The sequence below is a fragment of the Podarcis muralis genome, chromosome 3 (genome assembly GCF_964188315.1).
Source record: "Podarcis muralis chromosome 3, rPodMur119.hap1.1, whole genome shotgun sequence".
Classification (NCBI taxonomy): Eukaryota; Metazoa; Chordata; class Lepidosauria; order Squamata; family Lacertidae; genus Podarcis; species Podarcis muralis.
The window spans coordinates 64,413,509-64,437,282 of record NC_135657.1 but is presented as its reverse complement, the minus strand read 5'-3'; the positions used below and the strand labels follow the sequence as shown (position 1 = coordinate 64,437,282).

Sequence of the window (23,774 nt, the reverse complement as noted above, 5' to 3'; positions counted from 1 at the left end):
GTTCTATTCACTGAAACTGGTTCAAAGAACCTTCTATGAATGGAATGGCACAATTCAAACTTAAGGAGTAACCCGGCACCTCAAAGAAAACAGAAAATGTTTATTGTATGCTGTATTGTTGTAACTCACCCAGGAATCTTTGGACAGAGGGGCAGGATCTACATTTTTAATGAACATCTAAAATAAATGTGAATCACATCCAAAAAGCAACAATTGGCGTATTAAACACCATTCAATTGTGTGTTATTTCATTCTGCTTCTGTCCTAGAACTAACTTCTATTCATTTGCACATTACAATGCCTTATTTTAATAGAATAAAAGTGACACGGAAATACACATGCCTTCAGTTCTTCCTTTCAGGCACTTTTAATCTCACAATGCACTCTCTTAAACACACACTCACAGTCTCTCCTCTGTGGTGAATTCCTGGGTTTTTCAAATGCGTGTGTCACAGCCTTTACATTTGTTAGTATAAACCAGACACTCAATGCTTTATCCCTGTCATTTGAAGGAGTGTTGAGAGACAGAAAACAGAACAATGTATGTTTAAGAGGGCTTGGCTATCAGCTTTGAACATTTGCCTGGATTTTTAAAAACCATATGTGAAAGCCTACTTTGGTTTTTGAACCATGGTTAAAAATACCCCCACAGAATTAGTTCCAAGCAATATTTAACCAATGTATAAATAGTCAATAAAAAGAAGTGTAGTGAGTTTATTTTTTTTAACAGCTTGCAACTGTACCTGAGCTCTTCAGAGCCCTGTAGTCTCCGCTAGCGTTTCTGCCTGTATTCATTTCCAGAATACAACAAAGAAAACCTGATTCCACTGAGCAGAAGAGATAGTGGTTACTTATTATTTCTGAGAGAGGGCAACCTTTGCATAAATGTTTGGTTTCAAGAGACACACAGTGAAAATCTGTAATTACCAGTGAAAACAGGCGGACAAAATTAAGCCTTAGAGGATCCGTGGCAATTGGCAAATGGCTACCCACAGTGGTGGGTCTTCGCATCTCAAATTTCAGTAGTGCCCTGTGCAACACCAAAATTTGGCACCCCACCTGGTTTCTCACCTTTTCTTGGAGAGTTGCAGTGCCTGCTGTGGTGCTCCAGAAGCTCTACACCCAGTGCAAGTGAACCAGTTGCACTCCCCTAGACCTGCCTTTGCTACCCACAGGAGTACAATATTTAAGCAGCAATTATTTGGCATGGTTTTCACTCTTTAGATAGAGCATCTTTTAATTATATTATAAGGGTGATCAGGATTTCTCAGAAGCCGTCATAGCAGTAAGTAGTGTGAAGCTGCCCTTAATCACTGAATAAACTACTGAAATACAGTGGTACCTCGGGTTACATACGCTTCAGGTTACAGACTCTGCTAAGCCAGAAATAGTACCTCGGGTTAAGAACTTTGCTTCAGGATGAGAACAGAAATCGTGCTCTGGTGGCGCAGCAGCAGCAGGAGGCCCCATTAGCTAAAGTGGTGCTTCAGGTTAAGCACAGTTTCAGGTTAAGAACAGACCTCCGGAACGAATTAAGTACTTAACCTGAGGTACCACTGTATTGAAAAAATGAAACTCTCTGCACAGAGTCCAGTTTCTGCTTGAAAACTGAGAAATCAATTAGGCTGGGAAAAACATCCTACACAATGCCAAGGGACAGGAGGAACCATGTTGGTGGATGGCTAAAGCCGAAGGGGAAATCAGGGGTAGTAAGGTGACTGGGTGCAGAATATTTAAAGGAATCAGAAGTCCCAGGGCTCAGGAAAAGAGATACGGTACATTTAAGCCAAGGAAGGGCTAATGACATACCTATGGAAAACATCTCACACTGCTGAAAGACAGCAGTAGGGGAAAGAGACTGTGACACTTCCTTGAGGAAGTAGATGACGAAATGTGAATCTGAATAGTGGGAGATTCAGGACAGACAAGACGGCCACCAACACAGATGGTTCCAAAGTGGGGATTGGACACATTTATGGAGGAAGACACTTTAAACTGCCAATAGTCTTGATAGCTGTATATCCAGCGTCAAAGGCAATATGACTCATTACCCATTGCTAGGAGTCACAAACAGAAGACTCTGCCCACGTCCTCCTTGTGGGCTTCCCCTAAGTTAGCCAATGTGGGAACTAGGATGCTGGTTAGATATGTCATCAGATACAACGGGGTTTTTTCTTATTTTATTAGGAGTTTTTTAAAGGTTGGCTGGCCAAATGTTTTCACTGGGGGAAGGCATCCTGCATACCTGAGTCTTTGGCACACTGTTTCTGTCCTGAAGCTTAACTTAAAGCAATGGCCACTGCTGCATGTATGGCAGACTACCTCATACCTCACAAGCTGTAGTGTCGAAAACATTAACAAATTCATTGCAGCACACGGTCTCATGGACCAGAGTCCACTTAGTCAGATACAACTTGCCCACAAAAGCTTATGCCACCATACATTTCTTAGCCTTTATTAAAGGTGCCACAAGGTTCTATTTTTACTGCAAGAGACTAATGCAGCAACTCTTTAGGAATTAGTCAATGGAACTCTACATTCTACTGATGGCTATTTACCTTCATGTTGTTACCCTTTGTTCCCTAACAGAAAACAAAAGCAGTAAACCACAAGTTCTCAGGAAAGAGAGGTTAATCACTTCCAAATCAGCTGTCATCCCTATGTTGAGTATCCTTTAAACCATATGAATGTGTGCTTCTCTCTGTGATGCCTAGACAACATGGCTAAGTACAATAATTAATATATGACATGACATGATATGATATGATATATGATAGGATAGGATAGGATAGGATAGGATAGGATAGGATAGGATAGGATAGGATAGGATTTCTTCTCTTCATGAGAAGATCACAGGGCAGTTTACAACAGACCTGGTTGCTTCTCAGAAGCTGTAACACAGAACTTAACTTTCCTTTTATGCTCCCAGAGGATTATCGTCATATTAACTGGAGAAAAAATAAAAAATGTATAATACAATGGAATGCCATCAATCTACCAAACCATGTTTTCCAGGAAAATATATTTTGAAGTGTTTATTCAGCTATGACAGCCAGACATAGGCATGTCTGCTTTAGATTTATTAAACTCCAAACATTTCAATATGACGTTTTGCAGATGCTTATGCCCAGCCATCCAATTCATAGAGATATTGCTGCCTCAAGTACCCCAGAACACAATTCTTCAGAAAATGAAAATTCAACAGCGATTGCAGTATGAGGGGGTTTGCCTTCAATAATTTGTTTGAGGGGGTCTAATTAAAGTGCTGTAGACAGATGCATTTTAATTTAACATCTTCTGCTCATTAGAATTTAACACTATTTCTTTGTCCTCTATTAAGTTTATTTCTTGCTTGTAACAGTCAAGAGGATGCAGATGGAAATGAAACTGACCAGAAAGAAGAAAGGAATTAGGATAGGTTAAAGGAGTTTTCAAAATAGGTTTTGAATAGTGCTTGGGGGTTTTTAATTACACCTGGTGAAAAGCATCTGAAAAACAATTAGGCGTAATTTCTAAATGCTTTCTAAAGCTTGTACAAAGTGTTGGGATTTTTGTGGTTGGTGGGGAGGTGAGCTTGTACACTGTGACCAGTAAAGAACTGCCTGCAGATCATCCAATGGGTTCAATGTAATCACCAGGTCGCAAATGAACATGCATAACATTTCTCTTTAATAAAGCAGTTTCCCTGTTCAAATGCAATGGAAAAGTGTGGTTTTCCATTACAGTGTGTGAGAGAAGAGGGTTAGCAGTCACAACACTTGTTCTCTATCAAATGAACCATCGTTTATCAAACTGATATAGTTAAGTTTGCAGTGGCAGAGAAAGGGGGTGCGGCTCACCCCAGGTGTCATCACTGAGGGGGGGTGACAAAATAAGTTGTGTTTTAAAAAAGGGCTCACGAAACTTTTTAGGAGTGACATGGTGGCATAGGCGCCTGCAGGTTCCACGTTGCCTGAAATGGCAGCGTGGGACTTGCATCTGCCTACTGCCTCTCCCTCAGCTGCCCTACAGCTGAGGGGGAGGCGGCTGCAGGACCACCACCACCACCACCCCACCCCCCGCACCAGGCACCCGAGCAGCTAGCTCTGCCACTGTAGGTTTGAATTGCACCACAGAGTTAATTTTTAAAAGCAATCTTCTGGTACACCTCTTTCAATGCTAAGACGGCGGGTTTATATAATTAAGCAGCAAATCTTCAACTGTGTCGTTTTATACCATTGTAGATGAGGAGTTGCATGCTTGGATCTTTGATGGGGGGGGGGAGCCACACCCCTACATGTTCAAATTGCATGCCATGGGAAAGAATTGGACACCTCCCTACATGCAAGGACATCACATATAAATTCATGGATAACGGCTCATATTCTTAGTCACCACACTAAGCTAGCTCTCATGAAAAACAGGGCATGGGGAGCAGAACATTGCTGGATTACCTGGACATTCAAGTCTGGAAAAAGTGGAATGGGTGGTTATTGGAATCAGAGCTTGTGGCAGAAGAGAGAGGAAAATGAGTGGACACTGCCTGCAGGAAATTGGAGGGCATCCTGCTCTAGAGCAGAGAAATAAAACTATTCTGACAGCACAAATGGCCAGCAGATTAATGGCGATTCAAAACCTGAGTTTTCGAAATAAAAAAACTAAGTGCATAACACAGCTGCAGTTTTTACCTTTGGATTAGGCGACTCTTATTAGTTTAATGCTTCCACACCATATAATCTATTGGTTTCACAATGCAGGCTGTAACTAAACGTAACTTTACAAAAGGCACATCCAAGGTCCAAACTTCCATTCCAACCATTTTTAGCCTCTGTTGTGAATGCACAACATGCCATAACAAAAAAAGAGAAAGGCTCTTTGAAATTCATCACCTTCCCTTGTTTCTTACTCCTCTATGACCTATTAATGCCTCATTCTTCCCTCTTAGCAAGTTTCCTGCTTCGGAATTCCTTTTTTCAGACTCATTCTTAAACACCTGAAACTGAATTCAAATTAATGTGAAGTCTGACAGCTCATTAAATCAATGCATGAGTTTCATGTAACAAAAAAAAAGGTGGCTCTGTGCAAACAAGTTTATCAGGAAATTTGCTGCCAAAGTATTTGCCTTTTTCTCCATCACCAAACCTGTTGGTTTTGAACTTGATGTGAACTTGACATGCCAAAGGGAGTGGTGGATATTTATAAATCCAATTTAAGATGTAGCTAAGGCAGATGGGCTGTAGGAATAAATAACGGTGCCTTCCATATTTCGTGATAGTTTGGGTAAGTGATTCATGAAGCAGACATGGGAATAATCCTCATCTGAATTTCCTTATAGTTCACAACTGGAGATGGTGAACTAGGCAATGTTACAATTCATCTGAATACTGTATACTTTCCTTCCAGATACTAAGTATAAAGGAAACCTAGATCAAGTATAAAGATTTAGTATCCTCATTTAAAGCTAACATTGGGAACAGAGGAATCTGCCTATTGCTGAGTCAGACCATTCATCTATCTATTCAGTTCCGTTTACATGAACTGGCAGTGACTCTCCAGGGTTTTGGATTAGCAGCCTCTCCCAGCCTGACCTGGGAGATGATGGTAATTGAACTTGTGACCTACTGAATGCAAAGCAGGTATTCTACCACTGGGTTATGGCCCGTCCCCACTGCCGATTTCTCCAACCACCCTAAAAAGATTAGGGTGTAAATTGCCTCCCTGCCCCTCCTTCTTCTCTTCTCCAATACAAATTATTTCCCCTTTCTTTGTCGGCCACATCCCACAGCTCAGTACCCAATAACCAAGACTAGCCATAGTGAGTCCTAACCAGTTGCCATCTTACTCAATTATCTGAAGCAAGTTTGAATGCTGTAACAGGGAGCTGTGCTCGTGTTAACCATGGTCAGTGGGGATATAGATGTAATATTAAACCACAGGTAATACAAATTTTGTCTCACAATTATGTGGTTCTAAGGGAAAGATGAGGGAGATAGATGGTGGGACCATCTACAAATATAGAATTCCAGATCTTTTAACCCTGGCTAAGAAAACCGCTGTATTATGTTTGTACTGGGTAAATTGAAACAAATTTTTAAAAACCTCAACCAATTATACTGTGGTTTGTGTGCTCCCAGGCATTCTATTCCAAATCACTGCAATTGCTTTTATTCGGGGGCGGAAGAGGAGTGCATTTGCTTTTTTATATTAAAAGAAACCCTTTTCTCCCCCGCTTTCTTCTCACATTTACTTATGCCCAGCTTCAAATATAAGCAGTCTCACTGCCCTTAAAGGTTACCCCTGGGTCCTTCTTTATCTTTACCACAGAAATAAAATTAACGTAGCCCTGGGGTTGGAGGCAAACCATTATATACTTGTGCTTAACACACTTTTATACACACATTTAGGATCTATCAATTTAGAAGCTCTTGTTCACCACCCACAGCTACTTCCTCTTAGCCTAGCAGAAAAATAGTTCTTCGCTGCTGCAGGCTAATTACACCATCTGTTTAGCCGCCATACAGCAACGCTACAGACATAGCACATTAACTCCTTTAACATTCCCAAACGGAGCTGCCTTGGGCTGCCCTCATACTGCTTCAGACTGCGAAAGACACAGTTGGGGCAGAAGGCAGTGGAACTCAAAAACTCCCTATTATTTGTATTCCTTGCTTCCTCCAATACAGCTGCAGTGCTGAGTCTCCACAGGGACTTCAACAATCTGACAATTTCCCTCCACCTCACCTCAGTGCTGTAGTTGCCAGTTGTCAGGACTGGCAATAAAAACCATCAATCTCCCTTTCTCACACATACACACAGGCGAACCCATAGAAAAAGGGAGAAAAATCCACGCAAGGCAGCACGGCTTGTCAAAAGAAATAGGCTGTTCCCAGGCAGAGCATGCAAAACAGAGAAATGATTCAAATACAGTCTGAAGTCTACATTCTAAAGATCTAATGCCCAACAGGCCAATGTTTGGAAATACGGCCTGTCGAACTTTTACACTCTCTTTATATGCACACATCCTTCATACACCTTACGGTGTTCCTGAAACTTTGCAGAACAGGCCCTCTGTTTAGGAAACTTATTAGACCTTCTAGAACACCTTATCCTAACAAAGCAGCTTCTCTGGGTTTACTTCCCAAGCTCTCATCATCCCCCTACCACTTTCTTCCCAAGTTGCCAGACCCCCATCAGCTGTGGCTCCTACACATATCTTACTCCTTTCCCTTTAGCAGGGGTGAACTTTGATCTTTCAAATTTTAGTGGTGCCCAGCGCAACACCAAAATTCAGCACACATGCCCCTACCTCTCACCTTCTGTTCTGCTCAATACACTCTGTCGGTTTGGGTGTCCTGCAGCCCCTAGGCTTGGTGCCCAGTGTAGTGGAACTGGTCGTGCTGCCCTAAATACACATCTGCCTTTAGCAGCTACAGCCAACTACAGGTATGGAATAAGATGCCACAGCAAAAACATGCATGGTGGAAACATCAGACAAGGAACAGAAGATTGCCTAACTGCAGCCACCACTTTAAACACACACGAGCCAGAATCATCTCATATGAATGTCAGCTTTCAAGCCTAATTTGTAGCGATCAGGTATGTCAGACCCTCCAAATGTCTCTATTTTCCCTGGATGTCCCCGATTTAGAGAAGCCGTCCTGGTTTCTGATTTGATCCTGGACTGTCCCACATTTCCTTACGATGTTCCTATTCTCACTGGAGAAATGTTGGAGGGTATAGAGTTATCTGACCCCTGAGCCATCTGAAGGCAATCCTGTAAGGGGAAGGGTTTTTTTAAAAAAAATGTTTAATGTTTTATTATGCTTTTATATATGTTGGAAGCTGCCCAGAGTGGCTGGGGAAACTCAGTAAGATGTGTGGGGTATAAATAGTAAAAATATCATTATGGAATGGAACGTCCCAATTTTCATCAGAGAAATGTTGGAAGGTATGGTATGCGTGAATACAACCATTTTCCAGTTGTAGGATTTACTCCAAAGCTTAATTGACTGAGTAGCAACCAATACATTTTATGGTTTGTCAAATATTTGAGCTGAATATACTCACCTTTTGAGAACATCCTCAACAGTGCTAAAAATACTTCCCCCTTTCAATTAGTTTGTGGCAGTCCTGGTAGAAATTTCCACTCATTCATTTACATTGAGCTCAGCGTCAATTAGCGACACCATTTATACAGGCAACTGACTATGTAGCATCATGATGTCCTCCTGTTCACCATATAATCCCTGACAGAGTGTGGGGCTAATCAAGGAAGCAGCAGCCTAAGATAAATTTTAAAGGGATCTCTCTTTTTAAAATACATTTTTTTAAAAAAAGAAGATAAAGGACCCCTGACAGTTAAGTACAGTCGCGATAAGGGTTGCGGCACTTATCTCGCTTTACTGGCCGAGGGAGCCGACGTTTGTCCGCAGACAGTTTTTCCAGGTCATGTGGCCAGCATAACTAAGCCGCTTCTGGTGAACCAGAGCAGCGCACGGAAACGCCGTTTACCTTCCCACCGGAGTAGTACCTATTTATCTATTTGCACTTTGATGTGCTTTCAAACTGCTGGGTTGGCAGGAGCTGGGACCGAGCAACTGGAGCTCAACCCATCGCAGGGATTTGAACTGCTGACCTTCCGATTGGCAAGCCCTAGGCTCAGTGGTTTTAGACCACAGCACCACCTGCGTCCCGTTAAAATACATAGGTACTGTTTATTTGTCTTTGAAATTTATAGATTTTTTAAAATAAATATTTCAGATAACCTTTTCAGCACTTGCAAATGTAGCTAAGCTATGTGATCCTCTGCATTTTTATCAGTCAGCATTCTTATTAAAAATATAATCAAAGTATGGCTAACATTTCCCTTCTCTGCCTAGCTCACTGCATCCTTTCTATTCAATTTCATTTTCAATAAAAGCAATTGTATCCAACAGGATAAAGATGAATCTAACAAGGGTTTTCAGCCCTACCAAAATTATTAAGTAGATACCCAATAACCAAAGCAAACTAATATTCACTTCAACTTCTTGGAAAACTTTAGCTCATTATATAATTGGGCAATGAAGAATCTCTAGGCATCAAAAGAATGCAATGTTTAAAACGATCACTTTCACAAAACAGACTAACAGAAAAACCCTCTTAGCCTGACTTCATCTCTGAACTTTTGAAAAAGCTACACATAATCAGAGGATACACAAGCTCATTCCACTCTATACTTCAAGACAAGGCTTACTAGCATCACAGAAGCATTGGTAATAAAATTGAATAGGAAGGATGCAGTGAGCTGAGCAAAGAAGGAAAATTTTAGTCATACCTGATTATGTTATTCTCAGAAGAACACTCCGATAAAAACACAGTGGAACAAATACATCTGCATTTCACTGCTAAACATGTTATTTGAAATATTGATATATATATATATATATATATATATATATATATATATATATATATATAAAGCTGTATGTTTCAAAGACAAAATAGCACTCATTTAAACATTTATATTTCAAAACTGAGAATTACCTTAACATTCCTTGGTATTCATCTACAAATCAATTTAGATGTCATTTTAACAGTAGAGCTCTGTACCAAGGGAAAAAAGGATAAAAAAAGTCCTTGAACACTGCAAGAAATAAAACCTATTTTCATTAGCCAGCTTTTATTCATGTCTTCTAATTACAGCCTTTCTTTGTTCCAACGTTTTCTACCACTAATGAAACCATAATTAAAAAAGATGGGGGGGGGGGAGAGAAATCCACTAAAACAGGGACTTAGCTTGTGTAACTTATTCTGTCTGAATTTAACTACCATTGGAAAATTACTAAATGGATTAAGCCACAGCACATGTGGTCAGTGCTACCTAGCAAAAAGCCAGCTATTCATTAGTGCTGCACACAAGCGCTGTGTGTGTACGTGTATACAGATATTATGGCTACATCTCAAAAATGTCTTTAGATATGGGTTGGCACAGCTTCAATATTACAGACTGCCAGCAATATTAGGGATTGCCAGCAATAAAAGCAGAGAGTGTATGCTACAGGGAACACATTAAGTGAAAACAAGTCTCTGTACGCTTCTGTATTTCGGGGGTAGCAAAGCAAAGTAAAACTGAGTATTTGGTCCAGAGATAACACACCCATCCTCTTTGCCTTTTCAACTAATGGAAAAATACCAAGCTAGCCAACAACGTTATATTATATAGATAAAGATCAAGAGCTGTACTGCAGCAACCTTTTTTTTTTAACCTTAATGTGGAAAAAACTTTAGCAAACGTCAACCAGTGGTGAAAATCCAGCAAAACTGGGCAAAACTTGTTTGTCACATGGGCTCTGTTGTCACTGCAGCTTGAATAAGCAATACGGTTGCAGCTTGACCAGCTTGACCAAGACACCAAAGAGAGCTGTGATTCTCAACAGCAACAGAGAATTGTACCTTATTTTTGGAGGATATTTCTAAAGCTTAAGCTCAAGCCTTCTTAAAGTGAAAGGCAGATGGTTGCATGGGCAGGTTCTGAAACCCAAACACAATTGGCTTTGCACATTAGAAATGAAATAATAAAAAGGAAAATGTGTCTTCCTCCTTCGCAGGATTTTAGAGTTCCAAATCAGCCAGTCCTTTTTGCAGAGTGGCACCAATACATACATTGCCAAACCAACCTTCTCTCATTTATCTATTTCTAAACTGGACAGCTGTGTGTGTGCCAATTGCTTTTGATTTTTCCTCTTTTCATTTATTTGTGCCTGCATCCCCCCACCCCCCAAATCCAGGTTAACAGAGCACATCAGCAATTGTACATATCGATGAGAACAGCACAAATAAATGTTATTTTGATGTGATGGAGAACATGGCCATGTTGGTTCTTTTTAAAAAATGTGTTTTATTTGTCTATGGACACAAACACTCGTGCACATCAGCAATCTAGCTAGAGAAAAAGGCACATAGGAATAGTACTAATTGGAAAATGCAGCACACTTTACATGCCATAACTATGAAATTCATTTTAGAAATGTTGAAAATTAGGAAAAGGGGGAGCACAAGACAAGCAGAGCAAACTACATAGAAAAGCAAGAGGGAAACTCCCAACTGCACTTACCACTGTGGCTTCATTTGCACAGTATGGTAAGCCAACCTATAGTTTACTGGGACCATGCAAATGTGCCAGCTTCTGGAGAGAAGTTCATAAAGCTTTGATTCTCCCTGGTCTGTTTTTATTTTTTTTAGCACAGCACATTATTGCATGTGTGTTTTTCAAACCTCTGACCATGTTTGATGTTTCTCCTTTTTCTTCTAACATTGGACAAACCCTTGCTACAGATAGTGGTAAAGGGCAAGGCACCTTAACCACAATCCCAGGTTCAGATTACAAACTAAGACAAACCTTGGTTTGGCTGGCCTGCCACACCATGTGATGATGCTGAGCTAAATGGAACAAGAAAGAGTCGAGCAGATATGAGCTCATTTCAGGGAGCCATCACATTCATGCTGTCCCAGCAAGCCATAGTTTGCACTTACCATGTTGTCCAAACAAGGCCTACACGTTTTCATGTTCAAATGGGAACTGATATCTCTCAGTTCCCTCTCACTGGTCCTCTTTTGAAGATGGGAAGTTGCCTTATATCAAGTCAGACTATTGGTCCATCAAGCTCAGTACTGTCTATGGTGACTGTCTATGGTGACTTTCCAGCATTTCAGAAAGTGGACATTTTCAGTCCTACCTGGGAATGCTGGGAACTGAACCTCGGAACTTATGCATGGAAAACAGAGGCTCAATCACTGAGCTGTGGCCCTTGGCAGCCCTCCAAAATCTTGTCATTTTGCACCCAAGATTTCTGCAAATCTTCTGCAGTCTATAAATTAGTACCTGCAAGTTACTTATAACCACACAAATCATGATTATTTGTCAATCAGTGAGTCCCATTGCTTTCATAGGAACTTGGGGTTGAACGTGCAATTCTGGAGCAGTCTAGCCATGAAGAGTCACTTGTGGCCCATCATTTTTCTTCCGGTGACGTGCATCTCAGTTTATCAGTGGGGGAAAAGATGAGCAATATTTTTAAAAGACAGGTGTATTACATGTATCCATAGCAGAACAGAATTTCCAGACAGTCAAGCCAAACCACTAAAATGACTTGCTTGAAATATGTGCCAAGATTTACCAGTAAGATTACACAGGAATGAAGGGAATGTAGAACACCTATTCATTATTACGTAATCAACTTGGCAAAAAGGCTTAACTGCAACAGTTTCTCCACTGTAGTCTAATGCAAATAGAAAAATTGCTTGAGGGGTGAAAACTCTTAAGATTATTAACAGCACATAAACCAGACAGGTTCAAATTAGTGGGTTTTGCAACAACAAAGGTCAAATGTGATTTATTTTTTTAAGGATTATCACACAAAAATCTCCTCCTAAAGTAGGAACAAGAGTTTCTGTGAGAGTATTTTGTATAAGGCTGGTTCGAAACCACATGTTTTGGTGTTTGATGATGGCAATTATCAAGAAGTGCTTAGGAGGCGTGTCAGGCTACCATTTTCTCTCATAATGAACTCAGTTGGTTGAATGCCTATCATTTTGGAAGTGAAACAAACTCAAGGGACACCCCAGTTTCTTAGAAATACATACATTTGTAAATGAAAAGAAAGGCTCACTGCTCCCCCACCCAAATACACCCACACACACCCACACACACCCCTGCCAATGATGGGATCTTGAGAGTCTATCACTGAAATATGTCTGAGACACTCAATATTTGTGTGTCAATGTCAATTCCAGTGGCATAGGGACATATCTGGAATACCGCAATCGGCAGCATTGTACAGGCAGAAACTGGCAAAATTTCAGGGAAAATCCAGACATATATGGCAGCAGTGTCGTTTTCGTAGATTTTCTATAAAAACAGCTCAAAAACAGCAAAAAGAAATTGCATAAAGAAGCTCAACAACTTTTCTGTCTGGATTTTCACAGTTTGAAATATGGCAATCCTACAGTGGGGGACAGAAAGGGTAAATTGGTGGGGAGGGTAGAGGAGAAGGTCAAGTAGGAGTGGCTCATCTGGTTAGGGTAAGATGCAGCAATACCTCCCAATAGGGGTGTCACTGCAACTTACCAAAAAGGGATGGAGCGAAGTGACAGTAAGGGCAGAGCACATTGGGACAGCCAATCCTACACTCGTGCCAGTATGCCTAAGCAGCCCTAGCCTCACCAAAGCCTCATCCCAATAGGTAGGCAGCAGTGATACCCCTGACAGGAAGCTATTGCTGCCATCGCATCCCAATGGATGAACTGCTCCTGGAATTGACATACATAGTCCCTGACATATTGTAGGAAGTTTCCTAGAAGGGAGGGGATGCCATCCCAATCTGTAGAACAGCAACCTATCCCCTCACCGCTATGGGAGCTAACAAACAAAAGTTACTCAGGTTTGAGTTGGCAGCCCTCAAGCACTATACAGTGGTACCTCTAGTTGTGGACACGATCCGTTCTGGGGTGCCGTTCACACCCAAAAAAATCCGCAACTAGAGCGGAGCTTCTGTGCAAGTGCGGAGCATGATAGAGTGCTTCTGCGCGCTTGTTGTGTTGTCAAGCCGAAAAGACGCAACATGAACCTAACGCAACACAAGGTATGACTGTATAACAGAGAGGAGCGAAGGCCTGGGAAATGGAGAAGAAATGTGTCCTTTACTCTTTTCTCCACACTCACTTCCCCAGGAGGACTGACTAATCTCCTGTTCCAGGCCACCCACATCCCTGAACATGAGCAGTGCTTTTAGGAAGTGGGAATGCACTGTATCATTTTTTATGTGTTTCTTCATTAGTATCTGGTCATAATGGAGCAACCAAGCTCTGTATATGTCATTGGGCTTGAGGCTCTGACCATGCCTGACCACGATTTGTGGCTGACAGGAGCTGGAGTCCATTTGGATGGTGCCAAGTTGACTATCCCTGTTCATACGATAACCCATACGTCAAGCATAAACAAGTGATACCAGAGTGTATGAAAGAGAGGACCTGGAACAATGAGTGTGAGTGAGCATGTAAGTGCCATATACTTGCATGCTCCCAGCGAAAGCTTCTAGCATAATCAACTGTGCACATCTTTGCTTTAAAACAGCCTGCCAACATTACCCACAGAGAAAAAATCTTTAAAAGCAGCACAGGGAGCCAAAATCTAATTCAGGAACTATGTCATTTTTGGAAATAACGATAACGACCAAGGTCTCCGTTTAAGTATCTACCCGTTTCGAGCTGTTTAGCATTTCTAGCAACACGCTTTAGAAAATGGGAGTCAACAAGTGATTTTCAAAAGCACAGCTGACACGGCACCTCCCTCAGACCTCTTAGACCTTCTCAACAGAATTCAAAGCTAGTTCACCCACAGCCACCTCCAATTTTGTTTTCATTTCTGCCTCCTCACAGAGGGATAAATGGAAAGTTACAGTGGGAAAATGGCACAAATTCTTAGCATAGGCTCCGTAAATGACTGCAGTTTTGCCAGGAGAGGGGAAAAGAACACAGGTTACACAGGCTACAAATTGAAAAGATTAAATCCAATTTGTTGGTTCTCTCTCCTGGGCTAGGTTTCTATACTGAAACTTCTCTCTGAGCTTTTGCTACAGGCAGAAGTAATATGCTCAAATATTAAAAACAAAAACAGATTTCTGAAAACAAATATGACCTGCACCCAAAGCTCGCTCGCCCTCTCTCTCTCTCTCTCTCTCTCTCTCTCACACACACACACACACACACACACACGCACTACTCTCCCCCCACAAACAAAATCCTTTGATACCTTGGATCCATTGAGTAATATTGCATAGCTAGAAAAGGCCAAGGAAATAGGTCAAATATAATAAACAGCCTTTACCTACCACACTGAGAAGTCAGCAAATGGATAAAGGAATCTGATAGCAGAGCTCAGATGCGCAGGGTGGGCAAATACCATAGAAAATGAACAGAACACCAAGATAGGCTGAACAAGCATAGTAAACATGATGAGACCATCTAGAGCCCCTAATCATTAAGTTGCTTTTTTAAAAAAGAGAACTCTTTAGTTGTATTTTTAATATAACATTACATGATTTGGGCTTTTTCATGCAGCAGCATGCAGCTACCAGTCATTATCGTTAAGTGTGGTGCAATAAAGTAATTCACATGCACGAATTACTTGATATTACTTGATAATAAGCAGCAATTCTTGCAGGACAGGGGTGGGCAGAAGCCAAATTTACTGGTAGATCGCTGGATTATTTGCTGGGCATTGGCAAGAAGTTGCAGCTCCCAATTGTTTAATCACAACAACTTCTCAAAGGTTCTCCCCACCACCAGCCCATGCCTCAGATTCAGTAGTTTGAATCCCTGATGTGTAAGTAACCACAGATATACATATGCAGGTCATATGCAGGCATGGCTCATGGGGTGCAGTAACTATTTGATTCTGACCCTAAGCCACTATTTCACATTCCCACAGAGCTACTGGACTTTGACCACCAAAACCAAAGGTCCAACTTGTTGTTGGACTACAGCTCCCATCGTCCTTGACTGCTGTGGATAATGGAAGTTGGGAATCCAGCCACATCTGAATGGCCACAAGAGAATCCAGGTTTCTCCCCCCCCCCTTTTTTTTTTTGGTCTGTGCAATGTGAGCTGACCTAGTTCACAATGTGTGAACTGACCTAGTTCACACATCACAGCAGCCAAAGTATTGCTTACCTGGAGTTTGCAAAAATGCTTGCTCTCAAAGAGGAGATCATACCTGCTTTGCTCCAACCTGGACTTTTTAGCTCAGCACAGGATAGCAGCTAAGCCAAGGTTTGGCTTAGTGCCAACTGAACCCAGGATAATAATTAAGCTCCCTCCTCCTCAACCAGAAGTGGTACCCGTAAGTAAACCTTGGCTCCACTGCATGGTTAACTATAAGAAACCTTAACCATGATCCCAGGTTTGAAGGACAAACCTTAACTTAGCTGTCACACTGAGATAAAAAGCCCAGCAGGGAGCAAAATGGGTGCAATTTCCTCCTTGAGAGCCAGCATGGGTTAAGGTTAGCTTCACATGACACTGAACACAGCTACTATCTGATAAAGTTTTTTTTTTTTGTATTAACATTATTTTTGATCTAATATTTATAAATCCTTAATTCATGATAAATTCTGAAGCCAGTGACCACATAAACTGCACATGTGAAAGTCAAGCACTACCTTAGTTATTCAAAATAAAATTCTATTATTTTATTTATTTTTTCAATAGCAATGCCCATGCAACAATAGGCTAATTTTCTCGTGGGAGAAACTATTTTTCTGACATTCTGAAGCATGCCAAGCTTCAGAAATCCAAAGATGGGAAAGATTTCTTAATTTTGCTTATTTTGAGGCATATGTGTTTCTTATTTGTTTTGCTTGTAAAAGAGTGTAATTGCCAACACACACACCCCAAAAGGGCAATCCAAGATTTAGCTATTGTATCTTGAAGAATGAAGTTGAAACTGCATAAACAACATCTAAACATTATCAATGAAAACACAATAAAATATTTAAACCTGGAGCTTCATGTATGGCTTCCACAGCTTGTTGATACATGCTTGCTTGGTGTGAGAAACACAGACACAAATGAGTTAATATTTATTTTATCAATTTCATTAAAAATATTGGCAAGTAATCCTTCATCCACTGATACCAATGTGGGGTACAGAATTTAAATTGGACCAACCAGCTAAATCATATAATAGATAACACACACACACACACACACACACACACACACACACACACACACCAAAAAACAAAAAAACCTCACAATCCAAACAAAGGCATCTAAGAAACAGCAGAACAGGTTAATATTCAATACTTCCAAAAGCAACAGCCCAAACTGGGTATGACAATTTGTAATGTGCTCCCAAGGTAAAAATGTGCTATTGGGAGATGGTGTGTGTGTGTGTGAAATTTGATTCAAGTGCTAGCATTTAAGCATCCCCGATAGCAAAAATACAGCCAAATTCCAGTTTCAAAAAAGTTATCTCAACAAGTAAAGGATTTGCTTATGCTAGATTGCTTTTTATAACTCTGCTTAGCATCTGTGTGTATAATACCTCAAAGCAAACAGATATGCTTTTCCTACACAAGTTTATCTTACCCATCTCAGAAACTAAGCATATGGCCAGTACTCATCAGTGCTATTTAGATGTAGGACACAGATTACAAAGATTACCCTCTACCACCACAGACACACCCAACCACAATAATGCAAGAACACAGACTAAGCACCTGAAGGCTTTTTCACTACCTCATTTGAAGATCAAAACTTCAGATAGGCAAAGGTGCTCTTACAGCTCCAATTAGTAGTTCTGCATGAACATAAAAGCACTGCTAAATGTATGAAGAAATTACGCAATCATAAAAGCCAGTTCTAACCACCACTATGAAAACAATACAGAACAGTAAATTGTAAATCAAGGTGGGTAATCTATTTCTGACCAAGGGCAAAAGGCAAAATCAGGAAGAGCAATAGATGTGACTCTTACTTTTGTATAGTAGGCTACATTCCAGCCACCTAAAAATCACAGGGCTTCTACAAAGATGCACACACACCCTTCGCTATAGCCACCCATGCAATTACCATTATCCCAATTCAGTGATATATCTCAGACAAGTAAGAAATACTAAAGGAGAGTGCCAAACAGGTCTAGTGAGAGCTGTGGCCTGAGGGAAAGGGGTGTTGAGGGAGAGAGCCCTAAGAGACAGACAGAAACGCCCCTGAACCTGAGGTTCCTCACCTGTTGTAAATGTGTAACTATTCAGCTTGGAGAGTGGTAAATGGTCTATCCAGCATCCAAAATTTTACCTGGATTTGGGAAGGCGCAGCTTAATCTATTTACAAGCAAACTACAGTGTTACCTCTGGTTACATACTTAATTCATTCCGGAGGTCCGTTCTTAACCTGAAACTGTTCTTAATCTGAAGCACCACTTTAGCTAATGGGGCCTCCCACTGCTGCCGTGCCACCGCCACACGATTTCTGTTCTCATCCTGAAGCAAAGTTCTTAACCTGAGGTACTATTTCTGGGTTAGCGGAGTCTGTAACCTGAAGCGTATGTAACCCGAGGTACCACTGTATGTATGAGGAAACCGCCTCTCCCCTAGTGCAACTCTCATGTACAGGCATTGGCCTTGCACCAGTGGTCAAAGGTGTGGGAAATTGTAGTCCAGCAACATCTGGAAGGGGACAGTTTCCACATCCCTGGATTGAGACAAGATAGGGGCCTACACAGACTCAAAATAAGGCTCTAAAGGTGCCTAGGACACTCCTGCAACCACAGACCATACATGAATCACATTATTATTATTATTATTATTATTATTATTATTATGCAATGTTCTGTAAAAGTTCTCTCAGAAATTAACATGAACACCCATGAAAGAAGAATTGTGGACTCTGTGCACAATATACTGACTGTGCGCAAAGCCCCCTAAAAACCACAAGCTTCTCCTCCACCAAAAGAATCTGAGGAATCCAGAGCGAAAGTCATAAGGAAATTAATCCCACACATTTATTTGAACAAGCCAGTTAATAACTGCTGCATTACAGTAAAGCACAGCTCCATCCGAAACCTTTACCAGCTGCTGAGTGAACTTATTTTCTATTTGCAAAGCTTAAGAGAAACAGAGTCGGGCTTTAAAGCTTTATCTCAATTATACTTATTAAGAGCAAGTACTACCTTTTAATATTAATCGGGACTTAATAAGGCCTTCCTTCCAGCTGTACAAAACACCTCTTGTTCAAGCTCAAACAACTGAAAAGGTATTTTTAAAATCATGCCATGCATTCCAATTGAGGTGATGATACAATTCCTTGGTGCTTGTGATCCTTACAATAAGGCTTGACCGACCAACAATACAGTTCCTACTAATTATGTGAACCTGGACTGGGGGGAAAAAGAACACATAAATCAATCTTGTGCTTGTCATGACTATTGTAATGTGCTTTTAATGAATAGCAGTTTTTTTAAAAAAAAAAAAACCTTTGATTTTTTTGCCTTTTTCCTCATTCCAGAAGAGGGGTGGGGGTGGGGAGGGAGAGAAGAGAAAAGGAAAAGGAAAAATCCAGACGAGTTTTACTCAGAGGCACTGCCATTTTACCTTTTTTCTTTTAAATAACCAATGTTTCATCTTGACTTTGATTTAAAGTTAGGCTACCTCTAAATAGAATTTGAAACTTTACAAGAGAATAAGTTCAAGAGGAAAGGGAAAGAATCGGTGTTGCGTCTAGGAATGTTAATTTCACTGCATATACAATTAGGGAAAGTCCAGTTCTCTTTTTGCCTTCACAAATGATTAATTTTATCAATTGTGGTACAAAAGTAACTTAACTTGAGGGAGCATCACACAGCGGAATGTACAACAACCACACACACACATGCTAATCATTAGTCTGACAGAAAAACAGACCTCCCCCCCCCCACTCCAGCTCTGAGAGCATCAGAAAAGGCCCTGGAAAAACACATGGGGAGAAGACAGGAGGGATTCTTTTAGAGCAATGTTGAAATCCACACACAGTGTGTATGCTTTGAAACAAAAGAAAAGCTGGAAGAAAGAGCAGAAAAGATGTTCTAAAAAAGTAAAAGTTAGAATATTCAGCAGCCCTGAGTTTTTGCTTGAGTGGTATTCAGATGCATGTTACTAGAAGAGAGATAATTAATTCATGTTACTTGTATAGTAACATGGAATACCATGAAGATGACAACAAGTCCAAAAACAGATGCACAGGCCAACTTTTGAGACAACTTATTGCGCCCTCAGGTTACATCATCTGGGCTTTATCTCAGGTGCTTATCAAGGATAAAAGGTAAAGGGACCCCTGACCATTAGGTCCAGTCGTGGCCGACTCTGGGGTTGCGGCGCTCATCTCGCTTTACTGGCCGAGGGAGCCGGCAAACAGCTTCCGGGTCATGTGGTCAGCATGACTAAGCCGCTTCTGGCAAACCAGAGCAGTGCACGGAAACGACATTTACCTTCCCGCCAGAGCGGTACCTATTTATCTACTTGCACTTTGACGTGCTTTCAAACTGCTAGCTTGGCAGGAGCAGGGACCGAGCAACGGGAGCTCACCCCGTCACAGGGATTCAAACCGCCGACCTGCTGATCGGCAAGTCCTAGGCTCAAACTGCAATAGTCACAGCACAAGATCAAACCATGGGCAACTGTCATGGTCTGAGGTAGTTCTGTGTACAGCAACAAACTCACAACAGCCCCAACCAGCATGGTCAATGGCAAGGGGTGATGTGATTTGTAGTCCAAGGCAACTGGAGGAACCCAGGATTGCAAAGGCTACTGCACAACAAAATTAACCACTTAAGCAGCACTTTCTGATTCAATAAGCTAGAAATACTACCAGTGACTATAGTAATATTTTATTAAGACATTTCCCTGCAAAGTACACTTTGTCAGAATCATTATACTCAGTCACTAAACAAGACAAGTGCTATGACTTTTCATAAGTCTAATGGGATATGTGCTATTTTAGAGGGTTACTTGATATTATTATTATTTCGTAACACAAACTGCAGCAAAGAATAGTTTTGTGCAATTTTAAAACAGTGTGCAATTAGAATACAGGCAATATGAAAATCAAAGCTACAAAGAATCCAGTTGTGTGTGATTTCGACTGCCACCTACTGGTCACAGTCAGATCATTTTAAAAGCATATACTTTAAAGTCTAGTGATTTAATTATAAAGCAGGGTCCCCCCCCCCCCAAAGTAACGTTGAGCAAATACCAGAATTGGGGGGGGGGGGAGAACTATCTGGAATAAATATTGCAAGAGGTATGCATAACCACAAAGAAAATGCACTAAAATATGCATACAGCGTGTGGTGTGAAATAAACTTTTCCAAAACCTGGGTAAATACAATAAAAGCAACTGTGGGGGGAGGGGATAACTTGCTCAGAACCACTTAGAAAAGTATCATTGTTCCTGAATTGAACATGTAAAATTTTAAGGTGGTAAGAGCTGTTGAGCACTTGCTATCTCAGGGAACACAGTCCTTTTTCTCTTCTTATTTTTTCCAACTACCAGATTTAGAGACGGATCAAACAAGCCATACACTTAATGTGTTTCAGAGTATATTATTTAATCCTGCTCTCTTCTCTCTATCAAGACAGGCAATCACACACACTACCTATTCCAGAAACACCTCTCTCTGATTCAGAGGAAGTTTTAATTATCCCACAAGCCCACCCTTTAATATACTAAGGACTATTACTACGTTGGCCCTTTCCCTCTTTATTAGTGATCTTGTTCCTTTGCCATGTGGTGGCCTTTTGCTATTGTCTGCATTTTCAATTTTACTTCAAAATAAAACTTCACATGAAAACTGTCACCAGAAGAAACAGCATGCACAGAAGCAACAACTCTGCCAGAACTGTCTTGCCCGTAACAACATTGAAATGAGGAAAAAACACCCCACGCCTGGCGAAGTTCTCCTGTGCAGCTTTTGCAAGTACAGTGGTACCTCCTGTTGCGGACGGCATTCGTTCCGGAGCTCCGGTTAGATCCTGAGGTTTCCATAACCAGAGGGACCACTTCTGTGCACGCACGCATGGTGGTAGAGTGCTTCTGTGCATGCATGCACAGCAAAAACCCAGAAATATACTTCCGGGTTTACCACTTATGTATCCTGAAGTTTACATAAGTGGAGGGATACGTAAGCAGAGGTACAACTGTAGAAGGGCTCTCTGGCAACGGACTTCAACTGGTGGGTCGGGACCCACTACCAGGTCAATATCTGATCAAAGGTGGGTCTGCAAAAGGGCATCGAATGTCAATCAGTCAAAGGCCTGGCTGAAGAGGAACATTTTTGCCAGCAGCCAAAAGGTATATAATGAAGGCACCAGCTTAACCTTCCTGGGAAAAGCATTCCACGAATGAGGAGCCACTGCAGAAAAGGCCTATTTTCATCTTGTCCACTCTCTGGACCTCTCATGGAGAAGACATACAAAGAAGAGACTAAGAGGGTGATCTCAGGGTCTAGGTAGGTTGAGGTATTGCGGTCCTGAGCTATTTAAGGGGGAAACAAGCCACCATCTGGGCTTTGAAAAACAGGGTTCCTCACTGGGGCACTGGGGACTAGCAGACTGGGCAGCAACCCCAGACTGTGTGGTAGTTCCCTTACTCCCAGCATACCCTCCAACATTAATCTGATGAAAATAGGGACATCCCATTCCATAATGATAATTTTACTATTTATACCCCATAAACCTACTGGGTTGCCCTAGCCACTCTTAGCAGCTTCCAACATATATAAATACATAATAAAACATTAAACATTTAAAACCCTTCCCTAGACAGGATTGCTTTCAGATCGCTCGGGGGGGGGGGGGTCAGATAACTCCATACCCTCCAACATTTCTCCAATGAAAATAAGGGAAAGTGGGACATTCCAGGATCAAATCAGAAACTAGGATGGCTTCTCTAAATCAGGTACATGCCTGGCAGTGTTAGAAACCGAGATATGAAAGCTAGGAGCTAAATGGCACCTTAAGCCTAGGTTATGGGTGCAACAATGGAATGTTTAGGTGCATTTTTAATAACAAGAATACAAAGTTGAAAATGAATGAACTGCAGCTAAAATATTATGTTCATATTTCACATGGTCTAGTCCTTCCCCTGCCTACCTCCCCCATCCAATATTCTTAAGAAGCTCTCTTCTCCAGTCTTCAGAGAGTAGCTGGAAATGAGGAGGCAGAAAAAGGTCCTCCTTTCCTTCCATTCTGCCGTTTTAATCTGAAATCTTAGGCGCAGTACCTCTCTCAGATCTCAGAAACTGCTCACGCTAATGAAATTCCCTGCCACAAAATGCGCCTAGAACAGTGGGAGTTTCAAACACTGGTCCCTGGAAAATAGGGAGACTTGGAGGGTCTGTCTCAGGTGGCACTGCTACCAAGAAAGGCAGCTGAGGTGAGGAGCAGTTCTAGCACAGCCTCCCCTTCCTCAAACAGACCACAACAAATTGCCTTAGGACTCCAGTAAAGCTGTGCTCTGGCTTGATGAGAACCCTTTTGAGCCCACTGACAAAATGATCCATGGTATGAACATCATATTGAATAGGACATGGATGCCAAGTTTGTTACAAAATTCATCTTTACCAAGTATATTTTTTGCATCCATGCTATACATGATCTTCTGAGGTTCTGGTAAGGAACTCAAATGTTTCAAAACATAGTTTTCAATAAGCTACCTTGAGAGAATCCAGATACAATTCCTAATTAATATCAATAGACACCTACATAATATATTCCACAGTCTACTCCGTAAACCCCATCTTTGCCTATATTAAGCATCAATACATGCTCTCAGAATTCAGATTGTAAAACTTGTTGTCCTGTACATTAAAAAAAATAGTATGCATCACCAATGAAATACAGCCTTTGACATGCTGTCTCTCTGTGTGTAGCTGATCTCAAAAATAAAAGCCTCTTGATGGATTAATGCCAATAGTTCCAAATTAATCAGCCCCCTAATGCTTTGCATGTGCCTACACATTGGTCTTTACATCACAATAAATCTTGAGCCATTAAGTTTCATTTTGCGTTCTCTTACCACAAATTACTCACATCATGCGCCTATGCCCACAAACCCTGTATAAGAAGTTTGCTAAGCTTTGACTAGCATGCTAACAAACTACTTGAACATTGTGCCTTAAGTCAAAACATTTAGACATCAGGAGCAGTCTTGATACATTAGGTTCCCCTCCCCCATCCTGAATACAGGGCTGTTTATTGGAGATTCTGTGCCTTTGACAT

The 23,774-nt window shown here is 41.2% G+C and overlaps 1 protein-coding gene across 6 annotated transcripts in view; it reads right to left on the bottom strand.

The window, feature by feature from the left end:
- Positions 1-23,774, bottom strand: part of PTPRK (protein tyrosine phosphatase receptor type K) — a 326,009-nt gene that overhangs the window by 274,312 nt on the left and 27,923 nt on the right. The gene's annotated exons all lie outside the window — the stretch shown is intronic.